This window comes from Nicotiana attenuata, chromosome 5, assembly GCF_001879085.1.
Source record: "Nicotiana attenuata strain UT chromosome 5, NIATTr2, whole genome shotgun sequence".
Classification (NCBI taxonomy): domain Eukaryota; kingdom Viridiplantae; phylum Streptophyta; class Magnoliopsida; order Solanales; family Solanaceae; genus Nicotiana; species Nicotiana attenuata.
Genome location: NC_031993.1, coordinates 6,221,473 through 6,227,965, shown reverse-complemented (window position 1 = coordinate 6,227,965; position 6,493 = coordinate 6,221,473).

Below are 6,493 nucleotides of genomic sequence, written 5' to 3'. Positions count from 1 at the left end.
TGCTTCTACCTTCTTTGTTCATTTGCATTCTCCATCGGTGTTACTGCGCATGGAATACCATCTTCTTTCTGCCATATTTCTTTCATCATTTGTTTCTTTTTCTCTTCTGTTTCTTCTCTATTAACTGATTTTCTGCTGTTGGTGTTGTTTCTTTCTCGACTCTGTTACCTTCTGTTATCTTCAATTAGTTTTCTCTTTTGTTTTTGGCCTTTACTTGGAAGAATTTGCTAGAAGCTGTTCATACATGCGATAATATCTGCCTCATGTGCTCATGCACGTGGCTTTTCTTCCCTTGTTAACTTTTGAACAGTACAGAGATGTATACTTGAGAGAAACTGATCTTTAGGAACTTTGTCTAGCATTTGGGAAAACATCTACTGGCGCCTCCTGTTAAAGAGTTGATTGGATTAATTTCGGCTGGCTTACAAATCTAAAGGTATGATGGCCACTGCACTCTTTTTGGGTAAAACTTTATGTGCCATAGGTGTTTGTTAAGATAAATACATGTTATGTTGAAATGTGAAGTGAGAGCTTTCAAATAAAAGTCATGGTTCTACTCTAGGATATGATAAGGTGAAAGCTCATGAGCAGTGTAATTACTTCTTCTTAACTCCCACCAATCTCTTATTCTCTTCTTCTCTTCAACTTGTGATCATTTTACTGTAATTACTTCTTCGGTTCCGAAAAAGTATTGTATTAGATTTTTTGGGACAAAAGGATATGGCAGGGAGACGTCATTGCTACAGGGGAATACTACATTACCTTGAAGTTCTCTTCGCGAGACCAGAATTCACATTGCATCTAACTGGGGTTTATGGGCCATATACAAGACATGAGAAAAAAGACTTGTGGCAGGAACTTGCAGTAATCAGAGGCATTTATCCTGGACCCTGGGTTATATGTGGAGGCTTTAATACAACCAGGTTTGCATCAGAAAGAACCAGCAGCAGATATGGGCCTGATTTTACAAACTGTATTGAAGAATAGAACCAGCAGCAGATATGGGCCTGATTTTACAAACTGTATTGAAGAATTCGAACTCATTGATCCTCCTCTGACTGGTGGTAGTTTCACCTGGATGTAAAGCGACAATCATGTAGCTACATCAAGACTGGACAGATTCTTATTTTCAACTGAGTGGTGAAATTCCATCCATATGGTGAAGATGAACGTCTATTGAAATCAGGCATCTACATGGAACTTGAAGACATTGCCAAGTGTGAAGAAATAAAATGGAGACAAAGGTGTAGAGCTCTTTGGCTTAAACAGGGGAATAAAAAAAACCAAGAAGTAAATGGCCAATACATGCAAGAGATTCAACAATATTGACAAAAGAGGTGAATGGGGTGACTTTAAATCTTATTGTTTACCTCGAAATACGAGTAACAATTAAACTTGTTTGTGGTTTAAAAGATACATGATTTAATTCAATACTAATTAATAACCAAGAAATCAAACGTATAAATCAAAGAAGTAAGTTGAATCAGACCAGTGCTTAAACAAGTCTTGACCTCGAGCTATGATGGCCTCGAGGCTGGTCAACAAGAACAGTAAAGTAAAGGCAATAAAGTTAAGAGACAATTTTGATGGGTAAAGAGCAAGAAAGTAAGAGAGTATATTCTTTTGCTAATGATTGATAATGGTTACAAACGATTGGGGTCCCCTTTATATAGTAGGGGAACCCTAAATAAGGTACATTTCTAATTTTAGCAAGGAATCTTATTGGGACAGCTGTGTAACCGCCTAGTACAAATCCGTACAAATCTATTCCGGAATTTACGCCGAGATCTTGGGGATGTTGCGGGAATCTTGCTCTTTCTATTACAAACCCATAACGGCATCATCTCGGGGTTGGTCACACTCGGCTTCGGTGCTCATCGCGTACTTCGATCTTCGAGCCTTGTACTCTATCATCGGACTCGAACTTGGTCCATCGGGCTTGAACTCGGGCTTGAAGCGACTCTTCGAGCCCATGAAATCGGGCATACCTGATTTCGACCGTATACACTTATGCTTCTTAAAACTCGAATAAAATTCTTTCCTTAGTATCTATCAGTTGGTATAATGTGTTAGATCGTCCAGAAAGATTGGTTATGGTGTGAAGGACAAAATAAATTACCATGTAAGTTCATAACTCTTAATATTACTTCACTTTCTTTATGCTGAAGTTGATAAGCTAAACTAATACATCCATATGTTTTTCGTGTGTTAAAAAGTCAACACGTGCAGTTTCTTCTGACTGAAATATGCAAAGGCAGAATAATACCTTGGCCTTTCTGTTTTTGATAAGGAAATGTATTATGTTCAACTATTGGAATGACGTATTTTGATTGACTAAGCAATATCACATGTTTTATGCTTGGGGAATGGATTACACTACCTTAAAAAACAGAGATCTTTTAGAGAACTTGATATTATGATTTCAGGATGTTATCTCAAAATTTTATTAGCAATTTCAAATGCATCTTTATAATTTAAGAATATTTTGATTAATTAGGAAAAAATTCATGCCGTTTTCCTATTAATTATTCAACTTTTACATTATTTCTTTCCTCCGCAAATGGAAAAAATATTATTGGTTTTTAACAAAAGAAAAGAAGTACTAGCAAGAGATAGTATTTAGTTCCTAAAGCTATGAGGGAGGTCTTTGTATCTTTGCCATACACCAAAATAAAAAATAAAAGTGTTTGTGCATTTTATACACGTAATCTTCTTTAAGAGAATAAATAAAATATTATATCACAGAAAAAAAATAAAAATAAAAATAAAAAAGACTTCACAAGTAGGGGAAATTTGGTAAATATATTCAAGTCACGGGGATACATTGACATGGATTTGATGCAAGCTAATTTCAACATGTTACTCAAACTTCTTTTTTAAGAAAAAGAAAGACAAAGATTACTTTTAGCCCGCGGTCGAAATTACTAATATTCGGTAGCCGTAAAATTATATAAAATTTGTATACTTTTTTTGCATATAACATACGGAAACATACATATATATAAAAAATATATATTTTTTGGCTATTATTTTGAGAGCGACTATATAGTGTCATTTTCTTACGAAGAAAGTGTAAGGGTGAACATGTGGGCTCACTGTTGAAACTAAATACTAGCATTTTCAATGCTTTTTTCGGGGGTTAAATGTTGACTAGAGAAATTGAAGCAGTAGAAGTAAGAGGAAAAAATGTTGCTGAAAAGATAGTTCAAGTTGATCAAGAAGTTACAATTTGAATTTTAGTGTCACTAGTTTCAATTTCAATAATTTACATGTCTATCATATCAAGCAGAGGTGGATCTATGATTTTTAGTACATGAATGCACTATTAAAAAAAAGGAGACAAAAATTTATCTAGTGAGAATTGATCCCTATACCTCTTGTTAATAACTCATTCTTCAACCAAGTGTACCATTCAATCTCCCTGGAGCATGGGTGCCAATATTTAATATTATACCAAAATTTACGGAAAGACTATGGTTCACGTGCCTAATAATTAAACCTATAAATCCGCTCCTGATATCAAGTTGTGACTTCCCTACTCTCATATTAACAATATGAAAAAGAGATTATTTGAAAAAGCTAAATAATCAAGTTGTGTAGACAGACGGGTCCATTGATATTAACAACAACAATAACGATCCAATGTATTCTTACATATGATTGACCCAAAGGGTCATCTTATGTTTTAGAACTCGATTCTGTGTTCCGAGGTCTTCAAAATCTCATTTTATTCCTCCTCAATTTGCGTGCGCAGTCCGGGCGTGTATCCGAAAAGCTTTTATGAGAAAAATTGATGAAATAATAATTTTTGGCCTAAAAGGTTGATTTTTATTGACTTCGGTCAACGTTTTGCATAAACGGACCCAGACTCGTGTTCTGACGGTTCCGATGGGTCCGTAGTAAAATATGGGACCTGGGCGTATGCCCGGAATCGAATTCCGAGGTCACTAGCCCGAGAAATGAATTTTTGATAAAAATTGTAAGACTGAAATTATAATGGTTTTAAGAATTTGGTTAATATGTAATCTCGTTATATCGGGCCTGTATTTTAGTTCTGGAGCCCGGTATAGGTCCTTGATATTTATACCTTATCAGTAAAGTTAGTTGAGAAACGGGACTGATTTGACGTGATTCGAACCTTTGGTTGAGAAAAATAGAAGTTTTGAAAATTTCATGCAATTTGGTGCTAAATTCGTAGTTCTAGGTGTTATTTTTGCGATTTGATCGCGGGAGCAAGTTTGTATGTGTTTTAAGACTTGGGTGCATGTTTGGTTTGGAGCCCCGAGGGCTCGGGTGAGTTTCAGATAGGCTATTGAGTGATTTGGAACTTAGAAAATGTTGCTGGTATAACTGAACTGGTTGCAGGCCTCTGATCTCGCATTTGCGAGATCAGGCATCGCAATTGCAAACCCTGCTGGTTCGCATTTGCGAGGCCTTCATCGCAAATGCGAAGGAAGGCTGGGCCAGCAGTTCTCGTATTTGCGAGGTTACCTTCGCAATTGCGAAGGGCGTCTGGGAAGGGTCAGGATCACAAATGTGATCTTTTACTCGCATTTGCGAGGTTCAGTGGTCACAATTGCGGCACTTTCCTCGTATTTGCGAAGGCAGCAGGACTGTGAAGGGCTTCGCAATTGTGATAGCACCTTCACATTTGTGAGCTTCGCGATTGCGAAGCTCAGGTCGCAAATGCGACATCTGCAGCTGATAAGTTTAGACTTAGACGAGATTTTTCATTCATTCTCCCACTTTTCAAAACCTAGAACACAAGAGGCGATTTTTCAAAGGGTTTTTCTTCCCCAAATCATAGGTAAATGATTCTTAACTCATTTATTTCAACCTTTAACTTCTTTTTACAAGATTTCATTCTAGAATCTAGGGTTTTACATGGTGGAATTAGGGATTTTTGGGAACTTAAGAATTTCGAAATTTGGGGATTTAGACCTCAAATTGAGGTCGCATTCCTAAACCAATTGTATATCCGGGCTCGGGGGTGAATGGGTATTCGGGATTTTGGTCCGAATTTCGGGTTTTGACCAAGCGGGCACGAGGTCGGTTTTTGACTTTTTGGGGGAAATGTTGGCAAACTTATAATTATGCATTGGAATTGATTTCTTTAGCGATAATTGATCTTATTAAGTTAATTATGACTAGATACGAGTGGATTGGATGTGGAATCTAGAGGAAAAACGGTAATTGAGCGTTGAGTTGGCCATTAGATTGAGGTAAGCGTTGTGTCTAACTTTGACTTGAGGGATTAGAAATCTCCGACTTAATTGCTACGTGAAAATCCATGTGTGTGGCGTATAGGTGAGGTGACGAGTACCTATGCGCCGCCAAATTATCTGTTTAGTCTGTCCCTTTCCCTGTTCCTAATATATTGTCTTCCTGTCTTAACTACTACATGCTTATTGGTGCTTCCATGTTTAGTTGCTTCTTGTTAGATGTTGTTTTCTTTATTAAAAGTAGTAACCATTCCGTAGTCCATTGTGTTACATTATCGGTTTAAGTTGGTTTGTCGGTGTTTCATGGTATATTTTGGTTGGTCTCGCTGTGTAGTAGTAATTGAGTGAAGTTTCATAAGTGTATAGCCTTCTATTTGCTTTGGTTTGAGGCATAAATATTGTGGAGGGCTTTGAGATAAATTGTGAAATACTTGTTCTTATTGTGTGATTGGTACTGATATGGTGGGATCAGGTTGCACGCTGCAACAGGAGGAATAAGGGTGATATATTGAGGAGGAATAAGGGTGAAATATGATTGTCTGGTAAGACCGGGTTGCGCGCCGCAACAAGAGTAATAAGGATGGATTGGTGGGATCGAGTTGCACGCCGAAACTGGAGGAATAAGGGTAATGTATTGAGGAGTAATAAGGGTAGATTGGTGGGATCGGGTTGCACGCCGCAACAGGAGTAATAAGGGTGAATGTTCATATTGTTACTGATTATATGGTGGGATCGGGATGCGCGTCGCATCATCTTGTTGTTTATGTATCCTTCTTCTATTGTGATTCTATTCGGTAGCATTGTAACTCTCTTAAGGATTGGTTATAGCTCAGTACTGGCAAGATAATTGGGTTCCGTATTTATTTTTGCCGCAAGTTACTGTTTCATTGCGTTACGTAATTCCTTTTTGCTTTATTATATACTATATGCAGGTTATGTTGTAAATGCCTCGCCGTAGCCTCGCCACCACCTCGTCGAGGTTAGGCTCGGCACTTACTAGTACGTGGGGTCGGTTGTACTGATACTATACTCGGCACTTTTTGTGTGGATTTTGGAGCTGGTTGTGGCTGATCGAGAGGTCGGTTGCAGGCAAATCATCTAGGAGACCCAAGGTAGTCCTGCTGGCGTCCCCTCCTATGCTTATACATTCCTGTTTTCTTTTCTTTCGAGACATATGTAATTTCTTTCAGACCAGTATTTGTAGTAATTCGTAGTATGTTCGTGATTGTGACACCAGTTTCTGGGTGGTAATAATTTTCGGGATTGTTAAT